Below are 13,690 nucleotides of genomic sequence, written 5' to 3' on the forward strand. Positions count from 1 at the left end.
GTTTTCTGACCAGCAGTAAGTTTGTAATTGAACAGCTGCAGAAAAGAGAGGAAACAAACATACAGCAAATTAGTTTTCAAGCCTAATCTTCACAGAAAATTTCTACTGTATTGTGCTTTCGATCACAACATGATAAACAGAGTTCCTCCCTTCCTTCTCTGTTCTTCTGCAAAACAAATTAGAGTGGTCTATAGAAGTTTAACCTGTTGTATTGCATAATCCCTCACTCACAGAAGCAAATTAGGCACAGAGTAGCTCAACAACTGAATCTATTCACGACTCTAAGGAGTGCCAGATTCCAAGCAGTAATTAATCTACAATCCCTTTTCAAAAAATTTTTACTATATTTTGCTTTAAAATTATAATTTTTCTTGTAGCTTTTGGTTGGATTTTTTAAGTGCCCCTGTCATTATTAGCATTGCAAACAAGGTATCAATCAAAAGGACAAGGCAAAATTTTAATCATACTTATTTTAAAAGTGCAAAGCCTGTTTCTAGATTTTCAGAGAGAATGGAGGAATGCATAATAAAATACGAATTTAATTCATATATGTGTATCTGCACCTATTTATATTGATATAATCTACTGCTGAAGTCATAAATGTTTAAATCCATCGACTGCATTTGTTCATTTCCCATTTTCAGGAAAAAAAGAAAAACAAGGTTCTTTACCACAGTACAAAGAAAAATGCTCTAATACCAAAAGATCCAATTAAAATAATAGGGCCATTTATTTCAGTAGGATTTCACACATACTAGAGAAATGCTAACCCTTGGGAGAATGTTCTCAGCTCATTTAACAATATATGTTTCCTCTGATATGAAAACTTTAGCTTTTGCATTATAACATATACGCTAACAAGGCACGCGTATATATCTCATAAGTAGATGGAAACACGAATGTGGGAGGAATTAAAATAGTTCTTTATCCATACTGCACTCCTCTCAGGATTGACTTGCATCTGTTGTTTACTCACCTGGGTAGCTTTTTCCTCTCCACACATTTAAAACACACACTCAGAAAAGGCTTGGTTCTCTGAAAGACAAGAAGATGGTAAGTAAAAAAACTATGAAGGGAATCAAAGGAAGAATTTGTATCCCGGTTCCAGGGCTACCAAAGATTTCAAAGGGCAGCTGGCATACAGATTTTTCCACCAGCCAAAAGAAAGCCAATCTGCCTGCTCGCAGAGCACAGTGCATTTGGGGACACCTTGGGCAGGGGCTGGCAGGGCTGCACAGGCGCCAGTAGCTCCTGGGCCTCTGTCAGCAGCCAGGGACAGCAGCAAACCTGCAATCTGCAACCAAGGAGGTGCAGCTCTTACCCAGGCAGTCTTAATAGCAGTGAAATAAAAAAGCTGAAATTCTTAGGACATTAGAAGTTTACTTCCCATTTTTGTGTACCTGGAAGAAAACTGTGATTGGAGATGAGCTTTTTATTTTTTAACTGGTTTTGTGAGTCAGTTAAAGGTAGTCAGGACTAGTATCTGATGTCACTGAACAATTTCTAACACCTGGATGTTTTAACATTGCAATAAATTCATGTTCCAAATTTTCCTGTCTATACCAGCATCAAATTTTGTCCATTTGTAAGAGAAAGTTCAAACTTGACCCGTCAAGCCATTAATGAGGGAAGATTTACTTTTGTAGATCACTTTCCACTGACTATCAGCACACAAATATTCCTACCTAAGCGTGAGGAAAAATGTAAAACATAGATCTGAAACATCAAATCCCTAAAAGAATTTAGGCAATAATCTCAAATTATAGATACAGTCCTACAGTCAAAATGTCAAAATTATGTCCAACCAATTCAGGATTGAAACATGAATGATGCAATTAGGAATTTCATAAAGCCTACATAAGGGACAGCTCTCTAGGAAAAAGCTGGTCTCCAAGTACTTTTTTTTCTGCAATACAGTACTTGTAAGTCTAGAACTAAAACTTGCACATGCCTTGTATATTTGATTGACTCCATAAGGTTTTCATCTAAATTCAAAATATAACTGTGTTTAGATATATTTGAACATTTTATTGCATTTAGTTATGAGAGATGAATTTTTCCTGAGAGAACCTAGGGCACATAACATTGCCAGATCATTCCAAACAAGTTAATTCTGAAACAAGCTTGAATCAATAACACAAAACAGGCGGTAAAGCCAATTTTTACGGTAGTCATGGTTTCATAGAATAATATCAAGACAGTCAGATTGTAAGCTCCCTGCATCTCAAATATCATTTGCTACCAACTCTAAGCACAAAGAGGAAATAGGTGGGAGACACAGATAAAAACAAATGATAGATAGATGAAACAAAAGGAACTGGAGGTAAAGAAAGAATGCAGAGTAGTTGCCATTCAACACAGCGTGAAAAAAAGCCAAACAAGTGCAGCATGTAAGTAATTCAAGGGAAATAGAATGCTTTTCTTTCATTTAGGCTTTAAATTGTTATGAAAAGCCTCTTTTTCACTCTATCTGTAAGACATAGGCAGACAGGGGATGAATGTATAAATATGTCACTGCAATACGTGGCTTTTAATGAAAATGGATTTTTAATGATCCCAAAAGCTTCATTTCTCTCTGACTTGCTCCATTTCCAGACTATCAGCATGAAGTATGCACAGCAAATGCACTGGTTTTGCATGTCCTTCACTAAATCCCAGGACAGCCAAGCGTCCAAGGGCGGTACAAACCAGAGCTGCCATTATGCAGAGCAGATACAGAGAAGCTGCACATCCTTCAGTGCTTTCATTGAACTTTCAGAGCTCTGTGACACCGCTGTGCCTTCTCCCACAGCAGACCCCAGTGTGGGTTACCTTGCACTCCATATGCATAAATAAAGGATGATGCATGGCAATGCGCCTTGCTGTTGTTCTCTGCCTCAAGGACACTTGTTCAAAGTGTGCCACTCCTCCCACTCCCCCAAGCAGGCTCATTGTGTTCAAGTGTTCCATGTAAAACTCTGAACACATGAATACGAGAGGATTTAGTTCACAAATGCAGAGAAGTCACAAGGAGGAGAGAGGCTGATGCAATCCATAGCCTTCTTGCTATCTGAACATAGTGAATTCTTCTTTCCAATGTCAAAGTTACCCTTTCAGTCAGTAATGAACAAAAAACACACTGAATAATGTGCAAAAAAATATACCAGCTAGTATAAATACCATTTTTCCTGTTTTTTCACGTAGACAATTTTTTTTTGTTTTAGATTTCAGTATCATCATAGAATAAAGGAACATTTTCCTTACTTTATCACCATCCATGAAGTTTTATCTACAAATATTTTGTGTAAGGCAGGTCCATAGGTTAGGAAACTGTAATATAGTTGTCATAAAACCAAGACAGCATTTAAAAGGCGCTTGGACTCCTGTATTCATTTCATGTCCAATACTTCAAGGTAAGCTTTGTGAACCTATGTTACTTGGACAAAAAACATCTCCATGTTTATTTCCTGTGTTATCATTTTTGCTTCTTTGAAATAATAGAAGACAGAAGGAATCAAAAAATAGAAGACTGATGAAAAAGATAATGACTGAGAGGGACCACAAAATTGGTTAACAAATGCTCCTATCCATTAATGAGTCAGAGGGCACAGCCTTATGAACGGTCCCACAGAATCAACAATTTACATCACCTAACAAACAAACAACTAAAAAGGCCCCCAAAATCCCCATTTGCTGGGCACTTTCAAATTCATCCATTTTTTCATTTTGTCTGCTCTCCTGACTCAGAGTGCCTTCCAATTAATATTTATCAAATGTCTCTCCCTTCTTCATTTAAATCAGTTCAAAAACTGCACCTGTTTCATGAGACCTATGTGTGCTTCTGACAGCTGATATTTGAGAAAAAACAAAGATAACTTTAAAATCCTAACTAACTACATTAAAATGTAATCAAGAAAGAGAGTGCTAAGATTAGCTCTGCCAGCACAAGACATCAGCAAGGCACATGGGGGTACCCAAGGATACAGGTGGATAAATATGTGGTGCACAGCCTGGGAAGGACCCCACACATCTCATGCCATCAAATGGGGCTGAAATTCAGCAACAGCACACAACACTTACTGAGTGCCCTGGAGACACCATATTCACCTCTTTCCTCTAGAAAATAAGGTGAAAAAAATCCTTGCAAGAGTGCCACAAAACAAAACAACAACAAAATCAAGCTGCATACTCAAAGCCAGGGTTCACTTTAAACAATAAAATGTGGGAAGAGATTAGAAAACAAGAAGCAGCCACTGTGAACAACAGCCAGAGGAGGCTATCAAAGCCAAGGCACAGACAGCTACAGTCACTTGCCAATGTACAGATTCACTCCAAGCTCCACTTAAAGCTATCACTGCTTCTACAGAGCACAGGCAAGGAACCAGAACTGCCCTAAAAGGCTATACAGGACTCTTTTACATACACTTTTGCTAATACACAACAAAGTACTTTATATAGCACTTTTGTTGCTTCATTTTAGCAGTTCTCTCACATTATCTAGATGAGAGACAATTGCACAATGGCAGGTAAATCTTGTTAGAAAGCATCCTAAATTACAGGGAAGATCTTGCCTCTAAAATACACAGAAAAGATCACAAGTCTATGTTGTGCATGCTGAGGCATTCTGCCTGGGATTCTTTAAAGGTAATTTGGTGAGGAAGAGGCTTGCAGCTTTTTGAAGCCTTTTCCTTCAGTACTGCCAAATTTCAAATTACTTTTCTTTTCCTGGCAGCTGTTAAGGAACTGGAGTTACTGGAGCAGATTATCAGCAATAGGACTGTCTTCTATGGCAGTCAGCACAGTCCCAAGCCCACAGGAGTTTGGTGGATGTGTCCAGCTGCTGGTCCAAACCCAGGGACTGTGACATGACCCTGAATATTTGGGGTTTGTGCACAGTTCTGCATTATTTCAGAGATCATTCCAGAGTACCCTTAACAAGGTCTAGGTCACTTCTGTACCACAGCTCATACAAATTAACTTCTTACATATTTCTGTCAAGCTAATGGACAAAATTCAAAGAATGTACAACCTTAAAGACATTTTAATGTGTTATTTTCCACTGCCTTATTTAAATGGGATCATTTTTTTAAAGCAAAGTCTTATATCCTTGAGTCATATTTGTTAATTCCCTATTAAAATGCACCCCCTTTCTCACTAATAGAGTGTTTTAAATTATGCTCACACATTTTTAAATTCCTACTCACTATTAATCAAAGCCATAATTCTCATAAACTTAAGCACAGGTTTCATTCCAAATGCAGAGAGTTCCCATATTCTGTATGCTTTACACATATTTCAGAGAATGCAAGTTAAACAATATTTAATCAGTCTAATATTAAAGTTTATTTCCACTGACTTGAACTACTTTTGAATGTGAAAGACCCAACAGTTATCTCAGTGGTGACTAGCTCAGTCTTTTTGCAGTCTCAGGTATGCTACTGACATCCACATGCCCAAATGTAAAGGAATGCCAGCAATTTCAAATGAAATCAGGTTTTTTAGTTAGATGTTACTACCAGTGTTAATGCAGCTCTTCAATGCCCAAACTCATTTTGAAAAATCTTCCTATCTCCTTTTTATTTTCAAAATGCTTCTTATTCCCCTGTTGCTGAGAAAACCTGGCTGTGTCTATAAACTCTCTTATTAAATGTTTTCAAAGCTAAGCAAGGTAGCAAAAAGAAAACTCTTCCTCCTACCTTTCATCTATAATTGACTTTGAAATTATGTAAATACATTGGCTGTACATTTGGGCATTTTTGAAAAAAAGAATATTTCAACAATAACACGAATTAAAGTTTTTTTGCAATCTCTAAAACACTGCTCTCATAAATATCTCATAAAAACAGTATCATTTAAGTCCTGGAAAGATGCAGTGCAACCTGCCTGAATAACACTTTTAGGGAAATACAGATGAGGTTCTGCATTTCCAGCTGCAATAAGACAGAAAGCTTCATAATCATAATTCAAAGAATCCTTACTAGTTCTTGCAGGTTTCTTAATACTTTGTTAAGAGGTTAACACAGTAGAAGTTAGATGCATAAATAAGATATTTTTATTAAAATCTAACAAAATCTCAACTGTAACCATGATTCCTTTTTTTTAATAACCTTAGTTCTCCAAGACTTCTGATCCTAATGGGGCAATCATGCATCACTGCTGTGTTCCAACAGAACTATTGGGCTCTGTGCTGTGTTAGTGTAATTGCAGTCTAATTGTTTACACTATCATAATGGTACTAAATATTTTACTAAACAAAGTACAATATCTAAAAAGTTATTTGAATTGTTCCAGCTTTAAGATTGTACATCAAAGAAAGAAGAGTTCCTTTCTTTCTGAATTGAGAACAACAAAGATGTTAAAATTAGCTTCTTGTTTCTCCTAATAAAGTGCTAAAAACAACATTAGAAGCAGAGTTTTAAAATTAGAGCAAAAAATTACTTCATATAAAATGAAAAGTATTAAAATATTTTGAGGCATTTGGATGCTCTGCTTCAGCAGTGTGGCACAGCTCAGCAAAGGATATAGGGACACTATTCAGAGTCTATGGGGGATTTTTAAATCAGAATTTCTGATTATTTACTTTAACAAAACCTTTAATAAAAATCCCACTCTGTGCACGTGTAGCAAATCACAAACTAAGCACGAGGTACCACACTGATGGTGCAGTTGTGCTCAGTGAGAGCAGCAGAGCCCCCTCCCCAGGCTGTGCCCGACAGGAGCAGGGTGACCTGCCAGCACCTCAGCACATTGTGATTCACAAAACAACTCCATGAGCTAAGCCAGACTAATTCTGTAAGGAGGGACAATCAAACAGGCAAGGATTTGTCAATCCTGCCATTAACACACTGGAGTAGCCCCAGCTGCACCCTGCAATGTGTTGCCTTAGTCCCTTGGACAAAGCCAAAAATATCTGTAACTCCAAAAGGGGCACTGAAGTTAGCACTGAAAGCGCTCAAAGCTTCTAAGATTGCCTCCAGGACTCCTGAAATTGATTTTTAAAGATCTACTTTGCCTAAAGCTAATTTATTCTTAATTCAATTCACTATTTTTATTAAAAAACCCTTATTTTTTTTACTTCCAGCTAAAGTATTCATTTACAGTGTTTTTCAAACATTATTTTCTTGAAAAATATTTTCTTTTTCCCAAAAATCAGGAGTTTTTTCAGAAAAGGTTTTTGAATTTGGACTAGGACACCAGGGTTTTTTTTTTCCAAAATTTTGTTTACTACTGGTATTTTCTACAACACTGGTCTGCTAAAAAATTTTTAAAAAAAAAGAGCAAAAACATGTTTGTACTATCTAGAGAACATTTTGTACAGCTCATAACTCCATGTTTTAAGGACTGTCAAGATCTAGACCACTTTGTACCTAGAGAATAAATTAGTTCTTTTAAAACAGAATAAAATAAAACTTGTCTTTTATCTGGCACAGGAACTTTTTCAAAAATGTGAAATATAGTGAATTCAGTAATTTGGCAGTAAATAGTCTTTGAGCTTGTACCAAGGTACTAATACCAAGAACTAATTATTGCCCATCCTGTAAGTGAGCAGCTGTAACTTTCTAACATTGATGATACATTCTCTTTCTAACCATGCTCTGCTCAAGTGTATAGGCACCTCTCCAGCAAGCACACCTAAAGGACTCCGTATCTGCACTATGTTTAAAAAAAAAAAAAAAAAAAAAACACACACACAAAAAAACCCACAAAAAACCCCAACAACAACAACACAGGCATTTGTTAAGGAAAAATGCTACTTACTTAAACCAAACTGCTCCAGTAAAATTATCCAATTTTGCCAAAAAGCATTGAAAATGCACTTTGGGCTTTTATTTCTCATTTAAATTAGGAAATATTTTTAAAAATACAGATAACAAAAAAACCCAAGTAGAAAATCTGTTTCTTAAAGATCTTTAAGATTTATTGATACAGTATACACACTTATTACTCTTAGATAATTACCTAACACAATATTCCTACTTACACAGAGAGGTTTAATTTTAATTTACAGTTTAATTGTCCTACTTAAAGTAAGCCTGTCACCTGTGTCACTTGGTGGCTCATAACTGTAATCCTCATTTAATTATTTACTTCAAGGGAGCATTTTAATTATAGACATTACTCTGTGTGTGTAGAGTAACTCGCACTGGAGGGCAGTGACAATTTGTACAGCAGAGCGCTCACCTGAATTTCCAGTGGCCACAACTCCACATGAAGCAGTGGCTCAGCTGCAGAGCCCACCTAGACTCCTGAGAGATGCTGCTCTTCACTTGCCTGGCCTCGGACCACATTTGGGGTGCCTGAGAACAGGCAGGGCCACCAGGGCACAAAGAGCTTGGATTACTACTGCAAGGCTCCCAGCTGAAATAGAAATGAGACAATAATAACTTCTCACATCCACACTTGACCCTGCAAATCACCCTTGGACACGGGAGGGGGCACACAGCACTGGCTCCAGGGTGAGGTCACCACTGTGCCCCATTCCTGTGGGGATCACTAATGGAGTGACAGAGCATGGGCTTGCCTCTGGTTCATTTCCTGAAATTTCAGCAACCAGTGATTTATGGGTTTCCTAAGATCAGGCCACCTATCAGCTTCTTTTTTAATAACCATCAGTTGACCAATATTCTGTGACATTATCTAGTACCTATGCAAACTAGATATAATTTTAGCTTTCAAAGGATCACATTGCAACAAGCTCCATCATTAAAAAAAAAAAAAAAAGAGAGAGAAAAAAGAAAAAAAAACCACTGCTTTGTGTTTGCTACAAATTTGCAGGTTTGTTGGCTATTGCTGGGTCATCTTCACAGTAATTTTAACTTCCAAGGCAGACACTTCATCATCACACAAGTGGCACTATGCAACTTCCCTGCTCTGGACCAAGCAATATTTTTCATTGCCTGAAGCCCCAAGAGGCAGCTTTGTAAAAGTATTATCAGTTTTTTATATTTGGCACAATAGAATGCATTTCTCTGCAGGTACACCCAACCAGAAGGGATGGTAAGGGATGCCTTGTCCCCAGGCTTGCCAGCAGGTGACTTGGGCTCTCTGCCTGGGGCAGACAGGGACAAGGGGCTGCCCAGCCTCCTGTTCTACACACTGAAAAGATGTGTCCAGGTTCTGCAGAAGTCCCTTTTTTACCGTTGAAACACTTGCAGGATTTGTGGTGCTCCTGATTTAGTGTTCAGCACTCCTGACTCGCATGTCTTGCTTAAAGCCCAGGCAGCCCCATGGGCAGTCAGGGGTGTTCCCAGCTGAGATCCTGCCCTCTTGGAGAAGCTCCTTCTGCCAACTCCCTCCTACCCAGGAGCAGACACCAAAGCACTGTGTCCCTGCCAGGAGACAAGGAGAGTGCTGGTGGGATTTCCGAGGGCCACAGCTCTCCAGCACATGCAGCAGTGCAGAAGGGGGACATTGGGCACATGGCAACTGCAGGCCACCTGGTCCTGAGCTAAGTGCCTCTCACAGCAGTTACTTCATTATTAACAGCCTCCATATCTTCATAAGATGCTTATCTTTTTCAATAAACAAAACAGTTACTGAAGGTTTTGTTTGGTGCCTTTTTTTTTTTTTTTAATATTGGGATGAACCCAAAGATTGCTTTCTTTAGTATCTACCTTTCTTCAGTGATTAATGTTTTTGCATGAGCAGTGTCATTACCTACAATTTTTATCATCTAGATTGTTCTATTTTATTCAGCAACCTAGAAAAAATTTCCTCTTTCTAAAGTAACCTTCAACCTACAATTTGTCTGCTGCTTCTTACAGTACCCTCAGCACAGCCACGGCCCCTAACAACTGAGGGCATTCAGCACGTTCCAGTACTGAGTATATCACATTTCCCATCTGAAATTGCTTACCTCATCAGTCACTAAGGGCCCAGTTTGGAAGTCATTAAAAATAATGAGAATGCTGGCACTTCTCCCAGCAATAATGGCATTGGATTCTGTGTTGCTTTTATACTTTAAGACATTTGTATATATCCACAAATCATTTAACTCTTATCTTTGTACTAGCTTTAATGAATCTAATGGCTGCTGAAACTGCGTGGGCTTTATTCTACTTTTTATTTAAATAATCTTCTGCCCACTCCATCATAAAACAACACAAACACTTACACAGCATATTGCATCACGAAAGCCCCAAAGTGTTTACTAGGATCACTGTATCCACCACTAAAATGCAAGCACTTCTCAGTCAATAAACACTTCAGCTGACAATACAACCACAAGAGAGTTTTCAGAAGGAAAGCTGAAGAGCAACAAATCCAATTTTCCCAAAATAAATTTAGAACCAGGGTCTTGCATTTTCATCTCCATCTGTATCTACTGTAGCCTTTCCCTCCTATGACCATGCAAAAAAAAAAAAAAAAAAATCTAACTCCATATTAACTCACTAAGTACCAACATCACTCCTGCAGGGTCCACATCTTCCAGGCTTTGACAGGATAATGAGCCCTCAGGAAATGCTCCAGGCCAGCACTAAATGCACCCTTAGAGTTTCAACTAATTGTTGGAAAACACATATTAATGCATATTAAAACCTTAAAAGATTCACCCTTAATAGTCAAGGTCTAGCTCAGGGCTAATGTAAATTTCTCATCACTACGCTCTTCCTGATAGAAACACATACAATTTACATGGTTTGAAATAAATAAGAATAATACAAATATGGAAAAAAAATCTCACCTTTTTTAGATGTGTGTTTATTTGCTCCAGGCATACATTTGAACTGTACATTGAAAACAGAGCTGTCATGAGGACAAACACAAAAGTTACAGATCCAGCACTTCTGCATAGAAAGTGTGACATTTCAAACTCACAGAAATTAATAACAGCATATAAAATGACTCATACATTTTGACATCACCTGCTCGCAGAGGAGGTGTCTCTAAGATGCAAAGAACTTGAACTCCAGTCACCCTGGAAGTCCATCCAGAGTGTGAAAAACCCAGAGATCCTGGACTGTTGCTGAATGCTCTAGCCTGTTAAAAATCAGTAGTTTACTGTGACTAAACAGACTGATTTACCTAGGTGGGAGCATAAAGAAAAGGTATGTGTAAGTCAAATAGCAAAAATTCTAACCAATAATAAAACTACAAGTATCAGAAGTAATAAAAAAGTTCCCCAATTGCTTCATAAGGTGAACTTTAAAGGTGTTTTGATGTTATTATCAGTATATGTGAAAATCTGAGAAACATTATCACTGTATTGAAGTTAATCTAAAAGCCCATTCTGTAAGGTTATTTAAAAAAGTATTTTTAAGACTTTTAAATGTTTAATACCTTTGCAAAGTATTTTCTTTGCATTTATTTCTAAGTGCTGGATAAGGTCTGCTTTTAGAACATGTAATCTCAAAATATGTTAAGCCATGTTACAAATACTTCACCAAGCTACAAAAAAAATCACCAAGCCATCCTTCGCAGTAACTATCATTAGTTTGAGTTTTTTAATCTATTAGATCAAGGAATGAAATTACATCAAATTTGGTATATGATTATCAATCTAGTTTGAAATTATCTACTACGTATCACCTACACAACTACTAGTACAAGCTACACAATTTAAGCAATAGGTGCAAATGCTCAGGCATCATAAGTGATCCCACCATTTTAAGACATGAGAACATCCTTATGCAGCACAAATAAGGGAAGAAGAATGTCAAAATTGATTTGAAGATAATATTGAACATCAAAGACAAATAACATTGTAGCAATTTTATTAAAATAAAAACATGGGGTTTGAATATTTGGGGAAATTTTATATTCTATTTTCTCCTGCGGGGAATGGCAAAAGGAAGATAGTAGTTTTCAGATACCAAAAGCCTGTCTATGGCTCATTATCCAATTAATTGATATGAATAAATTAGCTGAATCAAGCTAAATGACAGCTAGTTCCTCCACAAAAGCTAGTAGTATATCACAATAAGGGGCTTTCAGAGAATTAGATCAGTGCAGAGGTCTTTCCTTTTGAATCTTCGAAGCATATTAAAAGACATTTCTGTCTTCACTTTCAGAAAAATAAGCATTTAAGAAAGGGATGGCAAGTTATTCATATTCAGAAACTCACTGAGAAGATTACAAGTGTTACAGCAGCAGTGGAGAGTTTCATGGCAAAAGCACAGCATAATTTTTTTCTTCCAGATCCTCTTCCACAAAATGGATAAGATCTCTCATACCCATTATCTCAGATGTCTCTCTATCTTCCTCAAGGAAAAAGGAGTCAGCTTGGTAGCTCTGTTCTTCCATCCCCTCTTAGCACTGCACCTGCTGCACCCATTTGAAAACATCCTGCCATCCAAGGTGCTTCTTTTTACACCGAGACAGGAATGACACCAGGGACAGCTCCAACCAATCTTGTTAGTCACTTATGAAAATTACATGGGATAACTGCTTTTTAGGGCCTTATAAGAATCCTGCTTTGACTTTGTGCAAATGTAGGAGAGTACAGGGGATGGCACAGGACTTAAAAACAGCTGAACAACTAGGGAGAACTGAATCTGGATTCATTACATTGGGAGCTGAGTTAGATATTTAGTGCCAGGTAATGCAGAAAAAAAAACAAAAAACCCCCCTTCTGTTTGAATCTAAGCCTCAAATCTAACTAAACTGCAGGGTTAAAATCTGATCTTAGGCAAAATAATCACATAAAAGTTCTAACTAAACTCCTAAGCGTGAACTCTGCTGCAATGGGGAATACACACTCTCAAGCTGCACAGAAGCTTCCATTACGTGAAAAAGAAAAAAGCACAGCTTTTCTTACCACTGAGATGCTTCTCACACTTTTTAATTTTAGAGATGGTTTGTTTTCCACTTTCATCCCTCCTGTCACCTCAGACAATGGCAGTTCAAGTGGACAATACAAGCAGAGGGGACATTTCTAATTCATCTCACTCCTCCTTCATTTTTTGTTTTTGCTGCTGTCATTTTACATGCATGGAAATGAGAATTTTGCCCAAGACACTCCTGCATGAAAAAGTCTGTGTCACTCAGATTCTGAGCACCAGGTATTCATTGATGGCTTTCAAGTAGATCCTGAAGTAGCAGCCTAGAATTTACAGCTGAGGGAGCTGAGGCCACTTAGTCAGGAGAAAAGGAGGCTGAGGAAGACCTTACTCTCTAAAACTGCCTGAAAACAGGCTGCAGCAAGGTGGGGCCAGTCCTGGAAAAGAAGCAGTAGCATGAGAGGAAATGCCTCAATTTGCATCAGGTGAGGTTCAGACTGGTTATTCGGGAAAAGTTCTTCACTGAAAGGGTTGCCAAGCACTGGAACAGGCTGCCCAAGGAAGCAGATGTGTTACCATCCCTGGAGGGATTTAAAAGGTGGGTAGATATAGCACTCAAGGACATGGTTTAGTGGTGGTTAATAGTCAGACCATAGAGGACTTCTCCATCCTAATGGTTCTGTGATTCTATCCTCCCAAAATATTTCACATAAGCAGAAAAAAAAAAAAAATTAAGCCTTTGGTTTTCACATCCAAATGTTAGTTAAAGTGTTTAACCCTGGAGACATTTTCAGAAAATTAGTTGAGAGCCTTTGCACAATGTAATCAGAAGAAGTTTTAAACTCTGATTGTGCAATTAAACACAATATACTCTTGCAGCTGCCATTTATCACACTGCTACCATTTCAAGTAACCTGGCCAACAAAACTGTTTGGTACCTAGGAGTGAAGAAATGGGAAGGATAATATTCTGTAGGAGAACAGGTCTATCCA

At 37.8% G+C, this 13,690-nt stretch overlaps 1 long non-coding RNA gene across 2 annotated transcripts in view; it reads right to left on the reverse strand.

The window, feature by feature from the left end:
* Window positions 1–13,690, reverse strand: part of LOC134423052 (uncharacterized) — a 261,702-nt gene that overhangs the window by 201,427 nt on the left and 46,585 nt on the right. For both annotated transcript variants that reach the window (XR_010028994.1, XR_010028995.1), the window contains exons 4-7: window positions 10,845–11,004; window positions 10,664–10,725; window positions 8,161–8,337; window positions 977–1,035 (exon numbers count right to left, since the gene is read on the reverse strand). This is a non-coding gene — a long non-coding RNA (uncharacterized LOC134423052). The remainder of the gene's footprint in view (window positions 1–976; window positions 1,036–8,160; window positions 8,338–10,663; window positions 10,726–10,844; window positions 11,005–13,690) is intronic.

The sequence above is a fragment of the Melospiza melodia genome, chromosome 11 (genome assembly GCF_035770615.1).
Source record: "Melospiza melodia melodia isolate bMelMel2 chromosome 11, bMelMel2.pri, whole genome shotgun sequence".
Classification (NCBI taxonomy): domain Eukaryota; kingdom Metazoa; phylum Chordata; class Aves; order Passeriformes; family Passerellidae; genus Melospiza; species Melospiza melodia.